Source organism: Symphalangus syndactylus, chromosome X (genome assembly GCF_028878055.3).
Source record: "Symphalangus syndactylus isolate Jambi chromosome X, NHGRI_mSymSyn1-v2.1_pri, whole genome shotgun sequence".
NCBI lineage: Eukaryota > Metazoa > Chordata > Mammalia > Primates > Hylobatidae > Symphalangus > Symphalangus syndactylus.
In genome coordinates, this window is record NC_072447.2 from 81,626,582 (window position 1) to 81,648,581 (window position 22,000).

The following is a 22,000-nucleotide window of genomic DNA, read 5'->3' on the forward strand; positions in this document are numbered from 1 at the left end:
ATTTCCAGTTTCTGTTTGGCATGTAAGGAGCTTGGAGGTTGTCACTTCACCTTAACAACAAGTTACAGGCTGATCAAACTGAAAAGCAAGCAACTCTTTTTAACTGTCAGAAAAGTGAAATCAAAGGGAAAATTACTGTCCCCCAAATCAGAGAGGCAGACAGATGAATACAGAGAATCATAATTTACTGGAGCAAAAACCTCAAAGCAGAACCTCAACATGAACCAGTACCAGGGTAGAAAAACCTGAACTGTAATTGACAAATTACTGGAGGCTTCAAGTGGACAAGTCTGGGAGTAAAAACTCTGGGGATATGTCTAATAACGGGGAAACACAGTTATGAGTTTTACCTGACAGATTCTCACAGTGAATATTGGGAAAAAAATCATCCCATGCTTCTGAAAAGGAGAGGAAAAAAGAAACCATTTTTTAATATGCCAGAGCATTTTGTTTTTCTTAATAAGGCCTGCCCTAAAGAGAAACTATCTTACCAGAGCCCAAACTATTAGCATTTATCAGAGTCTAACTGACCTGGGAGAAGAAAATACCCAAATCTAGCCCCCTGGAGGCTTCCACATAAGGAAAGAAAAAAAATTGAACTCAGTATTACTCTAGCCATCCTATCCCAGGGGAGAAGGGATTGAGAAGCATTGGTGAGGTTCACATTTTAGAAGCACAGGCTAAGACCTAATTTATAGAACCATGGACCACTTCCCTTCCCCCCACACTTTACCATCAAACCACTGAAAAAACACTTACCAGGGTTCTTTTTATCCAGTACCTTCTGTCTAGCTGTTAAAAAAAGTTACAAGGTATAATAAAGGTCAAAATACATAATTTAAAGAGACAGAGCAAGCATCAAAACCACACTCAGATATGGAAGTGATGTTGGAATTGTACGATCAGAAATTTAAAACAATTATTATTAATAAGCTATACACCAACAATCTCCAAGCTGAGAGCCAAATCAAGAAAACAATCCCATTCACAACAGCTACAAAAGAATAAAATGGCTAGGAATACAGCTAACCAGGGAGGTTAAAGATCTCTACAAGGAGAACTACAAAATACTGTTGAAGCAAATCAGAGATGACACAAAGAAATGGTAAAACATTCCATGCTTGGGACATGAAATGGTAAAACATTCCACGTTTGACATCCATCAGAAGGGCTATTAAAAAAAAAACACAGATGCTTGTGAGGTTGCAGAGAAATGGGGATGCTTATACACTGCTGGTGGGAATGTAAATTAGTTCAGTTATTGTAGAAAGCAGTCTAGAGATTTATCAAATACCTTAAAATGGAACTATCATTTGGCCCAGCAATCCCATTATTGGGCATATACACAAAGGAATATAAACTGTTCCACCATAAGGACACATGAATGTGTATGTTCCTCATAGCACTATTCACAACCACAAAGACATGAATTCAACCTAGATGCCTAACAATGTTGACAGGATAAAAAAAAATGTGGTACATATACACCATGGCATACCACACAGCCATAAAAAAGAACAAGAGCATGCCCTTGGCAGCAACATGAATGGAACTGGAGCTCATAATCCTAAGCAAACTAATGCAGGAGCAAAAAATCAAATAGCACATGTTCTCAATTATAAGTGAGAGCTAAACATTGAGTACACATGAATACAAAGAAGAGAACAACAGACACCAGCATCTACTTGAGAGTGGAGGGTGGGAGAAGGCTGTGGATCAAAAACTGCCTATCAGGTACTATGCTTATTACTTGGGTAATGAAACAATGTGTACACTCAACCTCCATGATGTGCAATTTACCTATCTAACAATCCTGCACATGTATCCCTGTACCTAAAATACAATTTTTTTAGAAAAGCCTTTGAGAAATATGGGATTATGCAGGGTGACCTAACCTTCAATTCATTAGCATTCCTGAGAGAGAAGAGGAGAAAGTAAACAACTTGGAAAACATATTTGAGAATATAACCCAGGAAAATTTCCCCAATCTTACTAGAGAGGTCCACATGCAGATAAAAGAAACACAGAGAACTCCTGCGAGATACTATACAAGATGACTATCCCCAAGGCACATAGTCATCAGTTTCCAAGGTCAGCACAAAATAAAAAATCTTAAAGGCAGCTAAAGAGTCATATTACCTGTAAAGGGAATCCCATCAGACTAACAGTCGACTTCTCAGCAGAAACCATATAAGCCAGAAGAGATTAGGGGCCTATTTTCAACATTCTTGAAGAAAAGAAATTCCAGCCAAGAATTTCATACCCTGCTAAACTAAGCTTCATAAACAAAGGAGAAATAAAATCTTTGCCAGACGAGCAATCACTAAGAGAATTCATCACCACCAGACTGGCCCTACAAGAGATGCATAAGGGGAGGCCGGGCGCGGTGGCTCACGCTTGTAATCCCAGCACTTTGGGAGGCCGAGGTGGGCGGATCATGAGGTCAGGAGATCGAGACCACGGTGAAACCCCGTCTCTACTAAAAATACAAAAAATTAGCCGGGCGTGGTGGCGGGCGCCTGTAGTCTCAGCTACTCGGAGAGGCTGAGGCAGGAGAATGGCATGAACCTGGGAGGCGGAGCTTGCAGTGAGCCGAGATTGCGCCACTGCACTCCAGCCTGGGCGACAGAGCGAGACTCCGTCTCAAAAAAAAAAAAAAAAAAAAAAAAGAGATGCATAAGGGAATTCTAAATATGGTAATGAAAGAATAATACTTGTTACCACAAAAGCACACATAAGTACATAGCCCACAGACCCCATAAAGCAAGTACACAATCAAGACAACAAAGCAACTAGCTAAGAATACCACAACAGGAAAAAAAACCTTACATATCAATATGAAGCTTGAGTGTAAATGACCTAAATCCTCCACTTAAAAGTCATAAAGTAGCAAATTAGATAAGAAAACAAGACTCAAACTTCTGCTGTGTTCAAGAGACATATGTCACATGTAATGACACCTGGAGGCACAGTTTAAAGGGATAGAGAAAGATCTATCATGCAAATAGAAATTAAAAAACAGCAGAGGTTATTATTTTTGTATCACATAAAACAGACTTTAAATCAACAACAGTAAAAAAGGACAAAGAACAGCATTACATAATGATTCAAGATTTAACTTCCTGAGACCAGCTCAGTTGGGGAGACCCTAACCCAGCAGCACTAGAGGAATTAAAGACACACACACAGAAATATAGAGGTGTGGAGTGGGAAATCAGGGGTCTCACAGCCTTCAGAGCCGAGAGCCTCGAACAGAGATTTACCCGTGTATTTATTAACAGTAAGCCAGTGATAAGCATTGTTTCTATAGATTATAGATTAACTAAAAGTATTTCTTATGGGAAACAAAGGGATGAGCCGAAATAAAGGGATAGGTCTGGCTAGTTACCTGCAGCAGAGCATGTCCTTAAAGCACAGATCGCTCATGCTATTGTTCGTGGTTTAAGAACACCTTTAAGTGGTTTTCCGCCCTGGGTGGGCCAGGTGTTCCTCACCCTCATTCCGGTAAACCCACAACCTTCCAGCGTGGGCATCATGGCCATCACGAACATGTCACAGTGCTGCAGAGACTTTGTTTATGGCCAGTTTTGGGGCCAGTTTATGGCCAAATTTTGGGAGGCCTGTTCCCAACATAACTATCCTAAATATATATGCGCCCAACATTGGAGCACCCAGATTTATAAAACAATCACTACTAATCTTAGGAAAAGACTTAGCCACACAGTAACAATGGGGGACTTCCATACCCCACTGAAAGCATGACAGAGATCATCAAGGCAGAAAACTAACAAATTCTGGACTTAAATTTGACACTTGACCAGTTGGGCCTAATATACATTTACAGAATATTCCACCCAACAACAGAGAATATACATTCTTCTCATTTCCACATGTAACATACTCTAAGATTGACCACATATGCAGTCAAAAGGCAAGTCTCAGCAAATTTAAAAATATCAAAATCATAGCAAGCATCTTCTCAGATCACAGTGGAATAAAAATAGAAATCAATACTGATGGGAATTGTCAAAACCATACAGATACATGAAAACTAAATAACTTGCTCCTGAATGACTGTAGGAGAAATAACAAAATTAAGGCAGAAATCAAAAAATATCTTTGAAACAACTGAAAATAGAGACACAACATACCAAAACCCCAAGGATGTGGCAAAAGTATAGTGCTTACTGTCTACATCAAGAAGATAGAAAGATCTCAAATTAACAACCTAATGTAACACCTAAAGGGACGAGGAACTCAGAAAACCACTAAACTCAAAGCTAGCAGGAGAAAAGAGATAACTAAAATCAGAGCAGAACTATACAAAATGGATAGCAAAATAAATAAATAAAATCAACAAAATAAAAATTTTGTTCTTTGAAAGGATAGAAAAGATTAATAGGCTGCTAGCTAGATTTCTTTTTAATTGTTTCATTTGGGAAAAGCACTTCATACAAAAGGGCAGCTCCAAAATACAGAGACCTCTGCAACAATTATTTTTTTTTTCATGAAGTGAAAGAATGGGTGGGATCCAAGGAATCAAGGCAGTAGATGGACAAACCAGGAGCATCCCTGAATCATTTTCAGGAAACAGAGCGACAAAACACAGAAGTAAAATTTCTAATCAACGAATTATTCCAACAACTTAACTTTAGCTGGTCTTACGGATTCCCAAGCCCTCCCCTTCAATGGAAAAGTATGACTTATTACTGCAAACCCATTACTCCACTACAATAAACACCTTAGAACAGAGTTTAGAAGCACATCTGTCTACCTGAAATTTCAGGGGTGGAATAAGGCAAATACCCACAAAAGCAAACACAAAAACCTGACAACAAAATGCCCCAAATGAGGACAAAGGTTTTTCAGAAAGTGCCTGTACTGGAAAGGCTAGATCATAAAACATTAAATACAACTGTGTATCCAAGACCCAGTTTTTGTTAATATATAGGATAAACAGGTAGTTTTAACCTTTATGGCTAACCCCATTTATCTATATGTAGACAGAGCTAGCACTGCTATATTGACAACTACCAATATACTGCTTTGTCCTTTAAGATCTATCTGCCACACAAGGCTTAAACTACTAAACCAAGTTTTTCTACTAAGGCTAAGAATACTGCATCTATGCAGGGATGAGAAGCTTATCACACACCCACACTCACACATACCATGTAAGCCCTTGGGAGTCAACTTCCAACTTTCCATTGATATTATGCCTCTATATCTTTTATATGTATTCTTTCTCAATTTTCCTATCATGCAAAACAGTAGAAATCTCAACACATTCGCACCTGGTTCTGGTTACCCAGTAGTATTACTTGTGTGCAATTAAACAAGAGACCAAAACCACAGAACAAGTGCATGTGGTAGGGATTACAGGGTAGGGAACAGATATAAAAACACAGATGTGCAGATTTCACCAGAAACATCAAGGATCTATGTCCCATGTCTGGAGCAAAAGGCTATTGGCCAGCTTAGGTCCCTTCACCCATCCCTCCTATTCTTGGATCCCAAAGTAGGGCCACTGCTTTTACTTTTGAACCTGGGGTCCTCAAAATGAGTGTGTGAAAAGTCCGTAAACACAATCTGGTTGAAAACATATGATGCAACACATCTACACTGTCTGACAGTTAAATTTGTGTTACAAAAAACAAAGACTTATTTTTGTAACTTTTTTCAACAGAGAAAACAACACACTCCTCGGGGAAAGGTGAGGGGTTGAGAAGACAGACAGCCTGGGTAGAAATTCTTACAACAGCAGCTGCAGTTGACAGGCTTGCCTCAGAGAGAAGACAGGCGCTGCCACACCACCACAGGGGACAGCTGCTGTCTGGGGTTAGCAGACCAGTTCACATGCCACACAAGGTTGCTATAGATCCAAGTCATAAAAAATCTTCCAGCTCATCATGAAACAATTCCCACTGATCTTCAGTCTGTCAGTTTGTTGTCCCTACCTGAAGCCAAAAGCATAAGCAACATCTTACCCAGCTCAAAGATGACAACCTCTTCTTTGTTGTCAAAGGGGTTGCTGTTCTCTCTTTCCTCAATTAGTTCCCAGAAGTGGTTCCTTTGTTGGGCCCCATATCTGCTTAATGTTCCCACTTTCTGTCTCTGTGGCTCTTCTCTCCTCTTTATGCATGCTTGTAAAAACAGTTCCCTCCAAATGGGCAGCTCCCATGTCTTTCATCAAAATACGTGCACGCCTTGTTGCTCATTATCTCTTTGTATTTCTGAACGAGTTTCTGCTTCTCTTCTTTCTCCTCCACCCAGTACTCACTTGGAACGACTAAGTTAGATGTGATCTCGCATTCTGGGCAGGACTTTATGATCTTGCTCTCAAATTGCTCAGCACTCCTCCGCGTGCAAATGCACTTGAGAGAGTAGGTGTGGTTGCAGATGGAGAGGACCACAAAGCAGCGCTCGCTGGGGTTGGCTTTCTCATAGACCACCTCCATGCAGATCCCACACACCATGTCCTTGCTGCGCTGCACAGCAAATGAGATCTCTATGTCCTTCACATGGGCCTCAATGCACAATTTTATACGCTGTGATCTCTGGGCAGCATCCATCGGATGCAGGACCTGTGGCCCACACATGTCACATGAATCTCCGTGGAGATACACACAGTTCTCCCCATATCAGCACTCTCCCACTGCAGCAAAGGGGCACAGCTGCTTCTTTGTTTCCATGGCGATTTGCTTTTTCTCTGATTCTTCCTTGGTCACAGGGCCCTGCAAGGGTGCTTCAGTGAAGGAAGGTACCGTAGGACCACAGTAGGGTTGCCCAGGAACAAACTCAATAGCATTCACCCAGTCCTCTGAACCTGCTCCTACAGTTGCAAAGTTTGAATTTCTTGACTCAGCTTCGCTTGTATTCATTTCAACTATCGATGAGAGACTTGAGGAAGCAGCAAGGGATGACTTTGTAGTTAGCTCTGCAGCAGTTGCTTCTTCCTGTTTCTTTTCTTTTTTTTTTTTTTTGAGACGGAGCCTTGCTCTGTCTCCCAGGCTGGAGTGCAGTGGCGCGATCTCGGCTCACTGCAAGCTCCGCCTCCCGGGTTCCCGCCATTCTCCTGCCTCAGCCTCTCCGAGTAGCTGGGACTACAGGCGCCCACCACCACGCCCGGCTAACTTTTTTTTTCTATTTTTAGTAGAGACAGGGTTTCACTGTGGTCTCGATCTGCTGACCTCGTGATCCGCCCGCCTCGGCCTCCCAAAGTGCTGGGATTACAAGCGTGAGCCACCGCGCCCGGCCTGCTTCTTCCTGTTTCAATGGCTTGCTATGTTCATATTTGCAGCCGTCACCATAAACACAGTACCCTTGCTGGAAATACTTGTACACTACACCTTACGGACTGTCAGAGAGGTCATGCGAGTATCCACAGTTGCCTCTGTCCTTACAAACCCCATGCATAAAATACCTGCAGGTGACCTGTTTAGTCCAGCTGTGCCGCCGCTGCCGTGGCTGCCCAGCCGTCGCTGCCGTGGCTGCCGTCGCTTCCGTCGCTGCTGTCGCTGCCACAGCCCCCTCCATCTGCCCCAGGGGATAGGGCAGTGACTGTGGGGACCGGGGTGGGGAGGCCGCTGCTGCTGCCACCACAACTGCCGCTCCTACTCCTAATGTGTTGTGGCTGTTGTTCCGGGAGCTGCAGCCTCGCCATTGCTGGTTATCCCACACAGCAAAGCCCCGGAACTTCCGGGATTATATAGTTCCTGTCTGGCTGCTGGGAGAAGACCACGAGGCCAGGCGAGGGGAGGGGAAGGAGACTGAGGCACCCGCTCGGTCCCTGCCACCTCCGCCTTAGCTAGAATTTTTTGTTGTTGATGTTGTTTTGTTTTTTGTTTTTTTTTTGTTTGTTGTTTGTTTTTGGTGCAGAGTCTTGCACTGTTGCCCAGTCTGGAGTACAGCGGTGCGATCTCGGCTCACTGCAACCTCCGCCTACAGAGTTCAAGCAATTCTCTCTGCCTCAGCCTCCCGAGTAGCTGGGATTACAGGCGCCTGTCACCACACCCAGCTAATTTTTGTATTTTTTAGTAGAGACGGGTTTCGCCATGTTCGCCAGGCTTGAACTCCTGACCTTGGGTGATCCACCCGCCTCCGCCTCCCAAAGTGCTGGGATTAAGGCGTGAGTCACCATGCCTGGCCCACCCTAGTTAGATTTTCAAAAAAGAGAGAGAAGTTCTGGCACGGTGGATCATGCATGTAATCCCAACACTTTGGGAGGTCAAGGCTGGTGGATCACTTGAGGTCAGGAGTTCGAGACCAGCCTGGCCAACATGGTAAAACCCTGTCTCTACTAAAAATACAAAAATTAGCCGGGCATGGTAGCATGGGCCTGTAATCCTAGCTACTCCGGAGGCTGAGGCAGGAGAATCGCTTGAACCCAGGAGGCGGAGGTTGCAGTGAGCCAAGATCGCGCCACTGCACTCCAGCCTGGGCAACAGAGTGAGACTCTGTCTCAAAAATAAAATAAAATGTGAGAAAAGATGCAAGTAAGTATAATCAGAAACGACAAAGGTGACATTACAACTAATCCTGCAGAAATACAGAAAAGCCTCAGAGACTACTGTGAATATTTCTATGCACGCAAACTAGAAAATCTAAGGGAAATGCCAAAATTCCTAGAAAGACAAAACCTCCCAAGATTGAAGCAGGAGGAAATAAAATTCCTGAACAGACTAACAGTTACTTACAAAATTGAATCAGTAATAAAAAACCTACCATCCAAAAAATAAAAAAAAATCTCTGGACCAGATGCTTTCACAGCTGAATTCTACCACATACAAAGAGCTGGTACTAATCCTACTGAAACTGTTTTAAAAATTTGAGGAGGGATACCTTCCTCATTCTGTGAAACCAATATCATTCTGATACCAAAATCTGACAAAGACATACACAAAAAGAAAATGATAGAACAATATCCCTGATGAAAAATCAAGAAGAAAGGGAAGCAAAAAGAAAGAAAAGGCATCCAAATAGGAAGAGATGAAGACAAATAATCTCTCTTCTCTGATGATACGTATCTATACCTAGAAAACCTTAAAGATTCCTCCAAGCCTCCTAGACTTGACAAACAACTTAATTAAGTTTCAGGATACAAAATAAATGTACAAATGTTAATAGCATTTCTATACAACAATAACATTCAAGCTGAAAACCAAATCAAAAATGCAAAAAGCCTCAGAAAATACTTACAAACTGAATTGAGCAGCACATCAAAGAGATAACCTACCATAATCAAGTAGGATTTATTCCTGAGATGAAAAGATGGTTCAACATATGCAGATCAGTAAATATTATTCACCACAAAGAGAATTCAAAACAAAAACTAAATTATCATCTCAATAGATATAGAAAAGGCATTCAATGAAATCCAATATTCTTTCATTTAAAAAAACAAAAAACAAAAAACTCTCAACAAGCTAGGCATCAAAGGAACATACCTCAAAACAATAAGAGCCATCTATGAAAAAGCCAAAGCCTACATCATACTGGATGGACAAAAGCTGGAATCATTCCCCTCAAGAGGTGAAACAATACAAGAATGTCTCACCACTCCTTTTCAACATAGTGCTGGAAGTCCTAGCCAGAGAAATCAGGCAAGAGAAAGATACAAAAGGCATCCAAAGAGGGAGTCAAATTTTCTCTCTTCACTGATGACATAATTCTATACCTAGAAAATCTTAAAGGTTTCTCCAAGGGACTCATATACCTGACAAACGACGTTAGCCAAGTTTAAGGATATAAAATCAATGTACAAAAATTAGTAGCACTTCTATACAACAATGACATTCAAGCTGAAAACCAAATAAAAATGCAATCCCATTTAAAACGGCCACAAAAATATCTAAAAATATATCTAACGGATAAGATGAAAAATCTCTAAAAGGAGAACTACCAAATACTGCTGAATGAAATCAGAGATGATACAAATGGAAAAATATTCCATGCTCATGAATCAGAAGAATCAATATTATTAAAATGTCCATACTGACCAAAGCAATCTAGATAGTCAATGCAAATTCTATCAAACTACCAAGTCTTTTTTCGCAGAATCAGAAAAAAAGACTATTCTAAAACTCATACGAATTTAAAAAGAGCCCAAATAACCAAACCAGTCCTAAGCAAAAAGAAAAAAGCTGGAGGCATCACATTACCTGACTTCAAACTATACTACAAGGCTACAGTAAGCAAAATATCATGGGACTGGTACAAAAATAGATGCATGGACCAATGGAATGAATAGAGAATGCAGAAATAAGGCCACACACCTACAACCAAATGATGTTTGACAAAGCTGACAAAAACAAGCAATGGGGAAAGGACATCCTGTTTAATAAATGGTGCTGGGAAACATAACTAATCATATGCAGAAGAATCAAAGTTGATTCCTACTTCTCACCATATACAAAAACTAACTCAACATGGATTGAAGACTTAAATGTAAGACCTCAAACTAAGACAGTCCTAGAATAAAACTTAGGAAATACTCTTCTAGATATTGACCTAGGCAAAGAATTTATTACTAAGTCTTCAAAAGAAAATGTAACACAAACGAAAACTGACAATTGAGACCAAATTAAACTAGAGAGCTTCTGCAAAGCAAGGGAAACTCTCAACAGAGTAAACAAACACCCTACTGAATGGGAAGAAAATGTTTGAAAACTTTGTAACTGACAAAGGACTGAAACCCAGAACCTATAAGAAACAGAAACAAGTCAACAAGCAAAAACAACCCCATTAAAAAGTAGGCAAAAGTCACGAACAGACATTTCTTAAAGGAAGACATACATGCAGCCAACAAATGTATTTAAAAAAATGCTCAACATCACTAATACCAGAGAAATGTAAATCAAAACCACAATGAGATACTATTTCATACAGGTCAGACTGGCTATTAATAAAAAGTCAAAAAGTAAAAGATGTTGGCAAAGTTGCAGAGAAAAGGGAATGCTTATACACTGTCAGTGGGATGGTAAATTGGTTTAGCTCCTGTGGAAAGCAGTTTTGAGATTTCTCAAAGAAATAAAAATAGAATTACCATTCTACCCAGCCATCTCATTACTAGGTATATAGATAATATCATTTGGATATTTGTCTCTACCAAATTTTGTACTGAAATACGACCACCGCCCCCCACCCAATGTTGGAGGTAAGGGCTGGTGGAGGTGTGTTGGTCATGATGGCAGATCTCTCCTATGAATGTCTACGTGTCCCCCTCATGGTTGCGGGTAAATTCTTGTTCTATTGGTTCATATGAGAGCTGGTGGTTGAAAAGAGCCTAGCATTTCTTTGGCTCTCTCTCTTGCTTCCTCTCTCACCATGTGATGCACCTTTTTCCCCTTCACCTTTTGCCATGATTTTAAGCTTCCTGAGGCCCTCACCAGAGCAGATTATGGCTCCATTCTTCTTGTAGTCTGTAGAAGTATGAGCCAAAATAAACCTATTTTCTTTATACGTTACCCAGGCTCAGGTATTCCTTTACAGCAATGCAAAATGAAATAATGCATATCCAAATGAAACAAATTGTTCTACCAAAAAGACACATTCACTTGTATGTTTATCACAGCACTGTTCACAATAGCAGAGATATGGAATCAACCTAGGTGCCCATCAGTGGTGGATTGGATAAAGAAAGTATGGTACATATATACCATGGAATCCTATACAGCCATAAAAAAGAATGAAATTATGTCCTTTGCAGCAACATGGATGCAGTTAGAGGTCATTATCCTAAGTGAATTAATACAGAAATAGGAAACCAAATATTGTATGTTCTTTCTCTCTCTTTTTTTTTCTTTTGAGATGGAGTCTCGCTCTGTCACCAGGCTGGAGTGATCTCGGCTCACTGCAACCTCCGCCTCATGGGTTTAAGTGATTCTTCTGCCTCAGCCTCCCAAGTAGCCGGGATTAGAGGCAAGTGCCACCACATCCAGCTAATTTTTGTATTTTTAGTAGAGACAGCTTTTCACCATGTTGGCCAGGATGGCCTCAATCTCTTGACCTTGTGATCTGCCCACCTCGGCCTCCCAAAGTGCTGGGATTACAGGCTTGAGCCACCACACCCAGCCTTATGTTCTCTCTTATAAGTGGGAATTAACCACTGGGTACACATAGATATAAAGATGGGACCAATAGGCACTGGAGACTCCAAAAGAGGGGAAGGAGGGTTGAAAAACTATTTATTGGGTTCTATATTTACTGTTTGGGTGATGGGATCAATTGAAGCCTAAACCTCAGCATCATGCAATATATCCATGTTAACAAACTGCATATGTATCCCCTGAATCTAAAATTTTATTTTTAAAATGAAGCTCCTTCCAGGTGTGGTGTCATGTGCCTGTAGTCCCAGCTAAGGTTTAAATGAGAAGATTACTTGAGCATAGGAGTTTGAGGCCAGCCTAGGCAACACATCAAGACTTCATGTCAAAAAATAAAATGCAACTCCCTGTTTCTCCCTGGAAGAGGTTTGTGCCACTCATCAAGTGTCACAACTTTTACAGCTCCCTCCCAAAGACCCTAATCCTAAACTTCTTAGCCCTGGGAGGAGAAAGCACTAGGCATACATGAGTCTCCTTAGATGAGAGAACAAAGACGTGGTCTTAACAGGTATGCAAACATGTTTACAAATGACGCCCTCTTTGAGCAGTGTGAAAAAGGGGCAGGAATATGCAGCTCCCATTTTCTCTCCAGAAGGGGTGTATGGCACACACTCCCAGTGGCTACTTGACAGCCTGAGTTCTAATAAACTTGCACTGGGGAGCCAATGGGGCAAACAAACAATAGCCCACTGGCAGCTGCAGCCAGAGCTTGGCAGTTCCTGAGCCTTTTCTCTGGCTCACCCCAGGCCTGCCATTCTTCCTGGAAGAAGTTTGGCCACACACTGTGTGCCACAACTTCTATACTGCCACCCAAGAGGCTATCTTCTTAACAAACTCTCTCTGAGAGTTAATGAAGCTTTGCATTCCTTAGTGACCCTAGACAACAAAAAACAAACAGGTGGACACACGATGGGTTCACATCCAGCAGCTTTCTCCTTAGGATCAGAGGGTGCAGCCTGAACATGAATACGAATTTTGCCACACATCCACTACCTGGCTTAGTGCAGACAGAGTGGGAGATTAACATCCATGCTCAGCTTCACCGTAAAGATACAAGTAACTGAAACATACAGCTGATACTCCCACCATTTTATCTACATCTAGAAAGTCTGGCTCCTACCTTTCTGGACTTAAAGTACTGACAGGGTATGGCATATCCTAAGCTCCAGGTGGGCACCAAAAACAAAGACAGCAGCCTGGACAAACACAAAGATTTAAGAAGCACCTTAAAATCTTTGGCTGGATGGATTGGCAATGCCCTTCTCCTATATGGAGCCAGTCTGACAAGACTGGGAGACATAGTGGTATTAGCTAATGCACAGCAACCAACATGGAAAGTCAATAAATATTTTAAAACAGGGGAATATGGTCCAAACAAAGGAACTAAATAAATCTCCAGAAACCAACCTGAGTAATGTTATTTACTTGACAGAGAACTCAAAATAATGGCCATAAAGATGTTCACCAAAGTCAACAGAGCAATACAAGAACAAATTAAGAACTTCCACAAATAGAAAGTAGAGAAGAGTACCAAACAGAAATCATAAATTGGAGGAATATTATGAATAAATTGAAAACTGCAGTAGAAGGGGCTCAACAGCAGACTACATCAATAAGAAGAAAGAATCAGTGAACTCAAAGACAGGTCACTGAAAATCATCCAAGAAAGCTTAAGGGACTTATGGGAAACCATCAAGCCGAACAACTTATGCATCACTGATATGCCAGAAGGAGAGGAGAGAAAGGGATGGAAAACATATTCAAAGAAATAAGGGCAGAAAACATCACAAGCCTGGAAAAGGAAATAGAAAGCCAGAATCTGAAATCTCAAAGGACACCAAATAAGATGAATCTAAGGACACTCACAACAAAACACAGCATAATCAAATTATCAAAAGTTAAAGACAAAGACAGAGTGCTGAAAACAGCAAAGTAAAAGTGAATCATTACATGTAAGCAAACAACTATAAGACTATCAGTGAATTTCTTAGCAGGAACATTGCAGGCCGGAAAGGAGTGGGATGATATATTTAGAAAGCTTAAAGAAAAAAAAAAAAACTGTCAACAAAGAATACTATAACCAGCAATCTTGTCTTTTAAAAACCAAGAGGTGATAAAGACTTTCTCAATCAAAATCTGAGAGAGTTTATCACTACTAGACCTGCCTTACAAGAAATGTTAAAGGGAGTTCTTTTTTTTTTTTTTTTTTTTGAGACACAGTCTCGCTCTGTCGCCCAGGCTGGAGTGCAGTGGCGCAATCTCAGCTCACTGCAAGCTCCGCCTCCCGGGTTCACGCCATTCTCCTGCCTCAGCCTCTCCGAGTAGCTGGGACTACAAGGGGGTTCTTAAGGCTGAAGGAAGAAGACCCTAATTATTAATGTGAAAACACATGAAAGAATAAGACCCACTGATAAAAGTAAATACATTGTCAAATTCAAAACACTCTAATAGAGTAATTGGAGTGCATAAATCAATGATATCTAGTATAAATATTGAAAGGCGAAGCTATTAAAACAATTAAAGCTACAAGAATTTGTTAAGGGATACAAATTATAAAAAGATGTAAAGTTTGCCATCAGAAACATAAAACATGAGAGGAGGGGGAGTAAAATTGTAGAATCTGTGTATGTAATCAAAATTGTTATTATTGTTATTATTTTTCACTACTCTCAGCTCATACCTATAACTTTTTTTATCAAATTAAAATAGCCTGTTATAAGGATAAGATGATTTTTTTGTTTGTTTGCTTTTTTTTTTTTTTTTTTCTTTAAGATGAAGTCTTGCTCTGTCACCCAGGCTGGAGTGCAGTGGTGCAATCTTGGCTCACTGCAACCTCAGTCTCCCATGTTCAAGTGATTATCCTGCCTCAGCCTCTCAAGTAGCTGGGACTACAGGTGTGCACCACCACGCCCGGTTAATTTTTGTATTTTTGGTAGAGATAAAGTTTTGGTAGAGATGGGGCCAATCTGTTGGCCTGGTTGGTCTCAAACTTCTGACCTCAGGTGATCCACCCACCTCAGCCTCCCAAAGTTCTGGGATTACAGGTGTGAGTCACCATGCCTGGCCAGTATAAGATGTTTTATGTAAGCCTCATGGTAACCACAAAAGTCTATAATAGATACACAAAACATAAAAAGAAAATATCCAAAGCATATTACTACAGCCAGCCATCAAATCACAAAAAGAGAGAAAAAAAAGGAACAAAGGATTTACAAAACAATAAAAAAAATTAACAAAATGGCACTAGTAAGTCCTTATTAATAATTACTTTAAATGTAAATCGATTAAATTTTCCAATAAAAAAAGAATAGCAGAATGGATTAAAAACAAGACCCAAGTATATGCTACCTCCAAGAGACTCACTTCCCCTTAAAGGAAACTCAGACTTAATGTGAAGAAATGGAAAATGATAGTCTAACAAAAAGAGAATAGGGATAGCTACAATTATTTGAGACAAAATAGACTTTAAGGGCCAGGTGCAGTGGCTCATGCCTGTAATCCTAACATATTGGGAGGCTGAGGTGGGTGGATCACCTGAAGTCAGGAGTTAGAGACCAGACTGGCCAACATGGTGAAATCTCATCTCCACTAAACAAAAAAATTATCCAGTTGTGGTGGTGGGCACCTATAATCCCAGCTACTTGGGAGGCTGAGGCAGGAGAGAATTGCTTGAACCCAGGAGGCAGAGGTAGCAGTTAGTTGAGATCATGCCACTGCACTCCAGCCTGGGTGACAGAGTGAGACTCTGCCTCCAAAAAAAAAAAAATAGATTTTAGGGGAAAAAAAACTATAAAAAGAGATGAAAAATGTCATTATATAGTAATAAAGGAGTAAATATATCAAGAGGATGTAGCAATTGTGAATTTATATGCACCCAACATTATAGCACTTAAAATAAATGTACAGCAATAATTAAGACATTCAAAGGGAGACAAAGACTGCAGTGCAATAATAGGAGGAAACTTCAATATTCCACTTTCAACACTGAACAGATCATCCAGAGAGAAAATCAATAAGGATACATTGAACTTGACCTACTTTAGACCAAATGAACCTAACAGACATATGGAACATTTAACCCAACAGCAACAGAATACACATTGTTCTCAATGCACATGATACATTCTTCTGGATAGATTATATAATAGGCCACAGGCCAGGCACAATAGCTCATGCCTATAATAACAGCACTTTGGAAGGCTGAGGTGGGAGGATCATTTGAGCCCAGCCCAGAAGTTCAAGGCCAGCCTGGGCAACATACTGAGACCCTATCTCTAAACATATGTATGCATGTGTGTGTGTGTGTGTGCATATATATGTGTGTGTGTGTGTGTGTGTGTGTGTGTAATAGGCCACAGAACAAGTCTTAACAAATTTAAGAAGACTGAAATTATATCAAGTATGTTTTCCAAACACAATGTTATAAAACTAGAAATCTGTAACATAAAGAACCATGGAAAATGGGCGGAATTTGCGGCTTTGGCAGATTGAAATAATGGCAGGGCTTCCTTCCTTCCTTCCTTCCTTCCTTCCTTCCTTCCTTCCTTCCTTCCTTCCCTTTCTTTCTTTCTTTCTTTCCCTCTCTGGCCCAGGCTACAATCTACTCGGCTTGCTGCTGCCCGCGCCGCGGACTGCCTGGGACTGCCGGCGCGCGCCACCGCTGCCTGCCTTTTCTCCTTTGGATGCAGGCACGCGTTCGCCATCTTGGCCACGCTGGTCGCCAGCTCCTGACGCCGAGTGCTCTGCCCGCCTCAGCCTCCCGAGGTACTGGGACTACAGACGGAGTCTCGCTCACCCAGTGCTCGGTGTTGCCCGGGCTGGAGGGCGGTGGCGTGGTCTGGCCTCGCGGCAGCCTCTACCCCCCGGCCGCCTGCCTTGGCCTGCCAGGGTGCTGGGATTGCAGCCCCTGCCCGGCCGCCGCCCCATCTGGAAGGTGGGGAGCGCCTCTGCCCGGCCGCCCCCTCTGGGAGGTGAAGAGCACCTCTGCCCGGCCGCCCCGTCTGGGAAGTGAGGAGCGCCTCTGCCCGGCCGCCCCGTCTGGGAAGTGAGGAGCGCCTCTGCCCGGCCACCCACCGTCTGGGAAGTGAGGAGTGCCTCTGCCCGGCCACCCACCGTCGGGGAAGTGAGGAGCGCCTCTGCCCGGCCACCCACCGTCGGGGAAGTGAGGAGCGCCTCTGCCCGGCCACCCACCGTCTGGGAAGTGAGGAGCGCCTCTGCCCGGCCACCCACCGTCTGGGAAGTGAGGAGCGCCTCTGCCCGGCCACCCACCGTCTGGGAAGTGAGGAGCGCCTCTGCCCGGCCACCCACCGTCTGGGAAGTGAGGAGCGCCTCTGCCCGGCCACCCACCGTCTGGGAAGTGAGGAGCGCCTCTGCCCGGCCACCCACCGTCGGGGAAGTGAGGAGCGCCTCTGCCCGGCCACCCACCGTCGGGGAAGTGAGGAGCGCCTCTGCCCGGCCACCCACCGTCTGGGAAGTGAGGAGCGCCTCTGCCCGGCCACCCACCGTCTGGGAAGTGAGGAGCGCCTCTGCCCGGCCACCCACCGTCTGGGAAGTGAGGAGCGCCTCTGCCCGGCCACCCACCGTCTGGGAAGTGAGGAGCGCCTCTGCCCGGCCACCCACCGTCTGGGAAGTGAGGAGCGCCTCTGCCCGGCCACCCACCGTCTGGGAAGTGAGGAGCGCCTCTGCCCGGCCACCCATCGTCTGGGAAGTGAGGAGCGCCTCTGCCCGGCCGCCCCGTCCGGGAAGAAGTGAGGAGCGCCTCTGCCCGGCCGCCCCGCCCGGGAAGAAGTGAGGAGCGCCTCTGCCCGGCCGCCCCGCCCGGGAAGAAGTGAGGAGCGCCTCTGCCCGGCCGCCCCGTCCGGGAAGAAGTGAGGAGCGCCTCTGCCCGGCCGCCCCGTCCGGGAAGAAGTGAGGAACGCCTCTGCCCGGCCGCCCCCGTCCGGGAAGAAGTGAGGAGCGCCTCTGCCCGGCCGCCCCGTCCGGGAAGAAGTGAGGAGCGCCTCTGCCCGGCCGCCCCATCCAGGAAGAAGTGAGGAGCGCCTCTGCCCGGCCACCCATCGTCTGGGAAGTGAGGAGCGCCTCTGCCCGGCCACCCACCGTCTGGGAAGTGAGGAGCGCCTCTGCCCGGCCGCCCCGTCTGGGAAGTGAGGAGCGCCTCTGCCCGGCCGCCCCGTCTGGGAAGTGAGGAGTGCCTCTACCCGGCCGCCCCGTCTGGGAAGTGAGCAGTGCCTCTGCCCGGCCGCCCCGTCTGGGAAGTGAGGAGCGCCTCTGCCCGGCCGCCCCGTCTGGGAAATGAGCAGTGCCTCTGCCCGGCCGCCCCGTCTGGGAAGTGAGGAGCGCCTCTGCCCGGCCACCCACCGTCTGGGAAGTGAGCAGTGCCTCTGCCCGGCCACCCACCGTCTGGGAAGTGAGGAGCGCCTCTGCCCGGCCACCCACCGTCTGGGAAGTGAGGAGCGCCTCTGCCCGGCCACCCACCGTCTGGGAAGTGAGGAGCGCCTCTGCCCGGCCACCCACCGTCTGGGAAGTGAGGAGCCCCTCTGCCCGGCCACCCACCGTCTGGGAAGTGAGGAGCGCCTCTGCCTGGCCACCCACCGTCTGGGAAGTGAGGAGCGCCTCTGCCCGGCCACCCATTGTCTGGGAAGTGAGGAGCGCCTCTGCCCGGCTGCCCCGTCCGGGAAGAAGTGAGGAGCGCCTCTGCCCGGCCGCCCCGCCAGGGAAGAAGTGAGGAGCGCCTCTGCCCGGCCGCCCCGCCCGGGAAGAAGTGAGGAGCGCCTCTGCCCGGCCGCCCCGTCTGGGAAGAAGTGAGGAGCGCCTCTGCCCGGCCGCCCCGTCCGGGAAGAAGTGAGGAATGCCTCTGCCCGGCCGCCCCCGTCCGGGAAGAAGTGAGGAGCGCCTCTGCCCGGCCTCCCCGTCCGGGAAGAAGTGAGGAGCGCCTCTGCCCGGCCGCCCCATCCGGGAAGAAGTGAGGAGCGCCTCTGCCCGGCCACCCATCGTCTGGGAAGTGAGGAGCGCCTCTGCCCGGCCACCCACCGTCTGGGAAGTGAGGAGCGCCTCTGCCCGGCCGCCCCGTCTGGGAAGTGAGGAGCGCCTCTGCCCGGCCGCCCCGTCTGGGAAGTGAGGAGTGCCTCTACCCGGCCGCCCCGTCTGGGAAGTGAGCAGTGCCTCTGCCCGGCCGCCCCGTCTGGGAAGTGAGGAGCGCCTCTGCCCGGCCGCCCCATCTGGGAAGTGAGGAGCGCCTCTGCCCGGCCACCCACCGTCTGGGAAGTGAGGAGCGCCTCTGCCCGGCCACCCACCGTCTGGGAAGTGAGGAGCGCCTCTGCCCGGCCGCCCCGTCTGGGAAGTGAGGAGCGCCTCTGCCCGGCCGCCCCGTCTGGGAAGTGAGGAGTGCCTCTACCCGGCCGCCCCGTCTGGGAAGTGAGCAGTGCCTCTGCTCGGCCGCCCCGTCTGGGAAGTGAGGAGCGCCTCTGCCCGGCCGCCCCGTCTGGGAAGTGAGGAGCGCCTCTGCCCGGCCACCCATCGTCTGGGAAGTGAGGAGCGCCTCTGCCCGGCCACCCACCGTCTGGGAAGTGAGGAGCGCCTCTGCCCGGCCGCCCCGTCTGGGAAGTGAGCAGTGCCTCTGCCCGGCCGCCCCGTCTGGGAAGTGAGGAGCGCCTCTGCCCGGCCACCCACCGTCTGGGAAGTGAGCAGTGCCTCTGCCCGGCCACCCACCGTCTGGGAAGTGAGGAGCGCCTCTGCCCGGCCACCCACCGTCTGGGAAGTGAGGAGCGCCTCTGCCCGGCCACCCACCGTCTGGGAAGTGAGGAGCCCCTCTGCCCGGCCACCCACCGTCTGGGAAGTGAGGAGCGCCTCTGCCCGGCCACCCACCGTCTGGGAAGTGAGGAGCGCCTCTGCCCGGCCACCCACCGTCTGGGAAGTGAGGAGCGCCTCTGCCCGGCCACCCATCGTCTGGGAAGTGAGGAGCGCCTCCGCCTGGCCACCCCGTCCGGGAAGAAGTGAGGAGCGCCTCTGCCCGGCCGCCCCGCCCGGGAAGAAGTGAGGAGCGCCTCTGCCCGGCCGCCCCGCCCGGGAAGAAGTGAGGAGCGCCTCTGCCCGGCCGCCCCGTCCGGGAAGAAGTGAGGAGCGCCTCTGCCCGGCCGCCCCGTCCGGGAAGAAGTGAGGAGCGCCTCTGCCCGGCCGCCCCGTCCGGGAAGAAGTGAGGAGCGCCTCTGCCCGGCCGCCCCGTCTGGGAAGTGAGGAGCGCCTCTGCCCGGCCGCCCCGTCCGGGAAGAAATGAGGAGCGCCTCTGCCCGGGCGCCCCATCCGGGAAGAAGTGAGGAGCGCCTCTGCACAGCCACCCATCGTCTGGGAAGTGAGGAGCGCCTCTGCCCGGCCACCCACCGTCTGGGAAGTGAGGAGCACCTCTGCCCGGCCGCCCCGTCCGGGAAGAAGTGAGGAGCGCCTCTGCCCGGCTGCCCCGTCCGGGAAGAAGTGAGGAGCGCCTCTGCCCGGCCGCCCCGTCTGGGAGGTGAGGAGCGCCTCTGCCCGGCCACCCATCATCTGGAAAGTGAGGAGCGCCTCTGCCCGGCTGCCCCATCTGGGAAGTGAGGAGTGCCTCTGCCCGGACACCCATCGTCTGGGAGATGAGGAGCGCCTCTGCCCGGCCGCCCATCGTCTGGGAAGTGAGGAGCGCCTCTGCCCGGCCACCCATCGTCTGGGAAGTGAGGAGCGCCTCTGCCCGGCCACCTATCGTCTGGGAAGAAGTGAGGAGCGTCTCTGCCTGGCCGCCCCGTCTGGGAAGTGAGGAGCCCCTCTGCCCGGCCGCCCCATGTCTGGGTAGAAGTGAGGAGCTCCTCTGCCTGGCCGCTCCGTCTGGGAGGTCTACCATGGAGGCCAGAAGCAATGTGGGGGCTGGACGTGGTGGCTCACGCCTGTGGTCCCGGCACTCTGGGGGGCGAGGCGGGTTGATCACTTCGGGCTAGGAGTTCGAGACCAGTCTGGCCAACTTGGCGAAACATGAAGAATACAACAGACAAACCAACCAACCAACTCAATGACAACAAAACAGGTCTACCCTGGAGTCATACTCTAATTTTTTCTATTTTCCTCCCTTTCTGATCCTTTATCCCACTTTCTTTTTCTTCCTCTTCCTTCTCCCTCTTCTTTGTCAAATAGAGGATTGAGTTATTATCACTGATCCATATAAAGTCCCTCTCTCATTTATTTTAACTCCCACCCCCATTTCTATTCCCCGACTTCCCATGTGCAACCTTCCTAATAAAGAAAAAAAAAAAAAAAAAAAAAAAGAATGATAAAACTGGTGAGTTATGTTTAATGGAAAACATTCACCTTATTTCTAAGTATAGAAAGTGAATTCTATGGTAACCCCAATGGATTATTTTAATTGTAGAAATAACTGGCCCCATTGGTTTAGATATTTGCCATTATTTAAGTCACAAATTGAATGTGCTTCATTCATTCATTCTTCAATAAATATTTATTGAATGCCCACTATGTCCGAGGCACTGTATGAGGTACTAGGATAAAATAGCAAATATTCTGTAAATTCATTCCCAAAATAAACCTCTGAAAATTAAAAAAAAAAAAAAAAAGAAATAATGGCAGGTCCAGGAAGTGATGCACAATACCAGTTCACTGGTATTAAAAAATATTTCAACTCTTATACTCTCACAGGTAGAATGAATTGTGTACTGGCCACATACAGAAGCATTGCTTTGATTGTCTTATATTTCAAGTAAAGGTCCAAAAAAACTCCCACTATGAAAGCAACATAAATGGATTTTAAACTGTCTATAGTTCTTAATCTCATCTGTTAAGTTCCCACACCTGGAGAAGCTGATGCCAACTCATCATGTGATAATTCAATTTGTACAATATATTATGAACCTGGAAAAAAAGAA

General features: G+C 46.6%; 2 pseudogenes; one reads left to right on the forward strand and one right to left on the reverse strand.

Moving 5' to 3' along the window:
- Window positions 1-798: 798 nt before the first annotated feature.
- LOC129475204 (E3 ubiquitin-protein ligase makorin-1-like) lies at window positions 799-14,334 on the reverse strand (annotated as a pseudogene).
- Window positions 14,335-21,644: 7,310 nt separating this feature from the next.
- On the forward strand, window positions 21,645-22,000 carry LOC129475211 (ATP synthase membrane subunit K, mitochondrial-like; annotated as a pseudogene).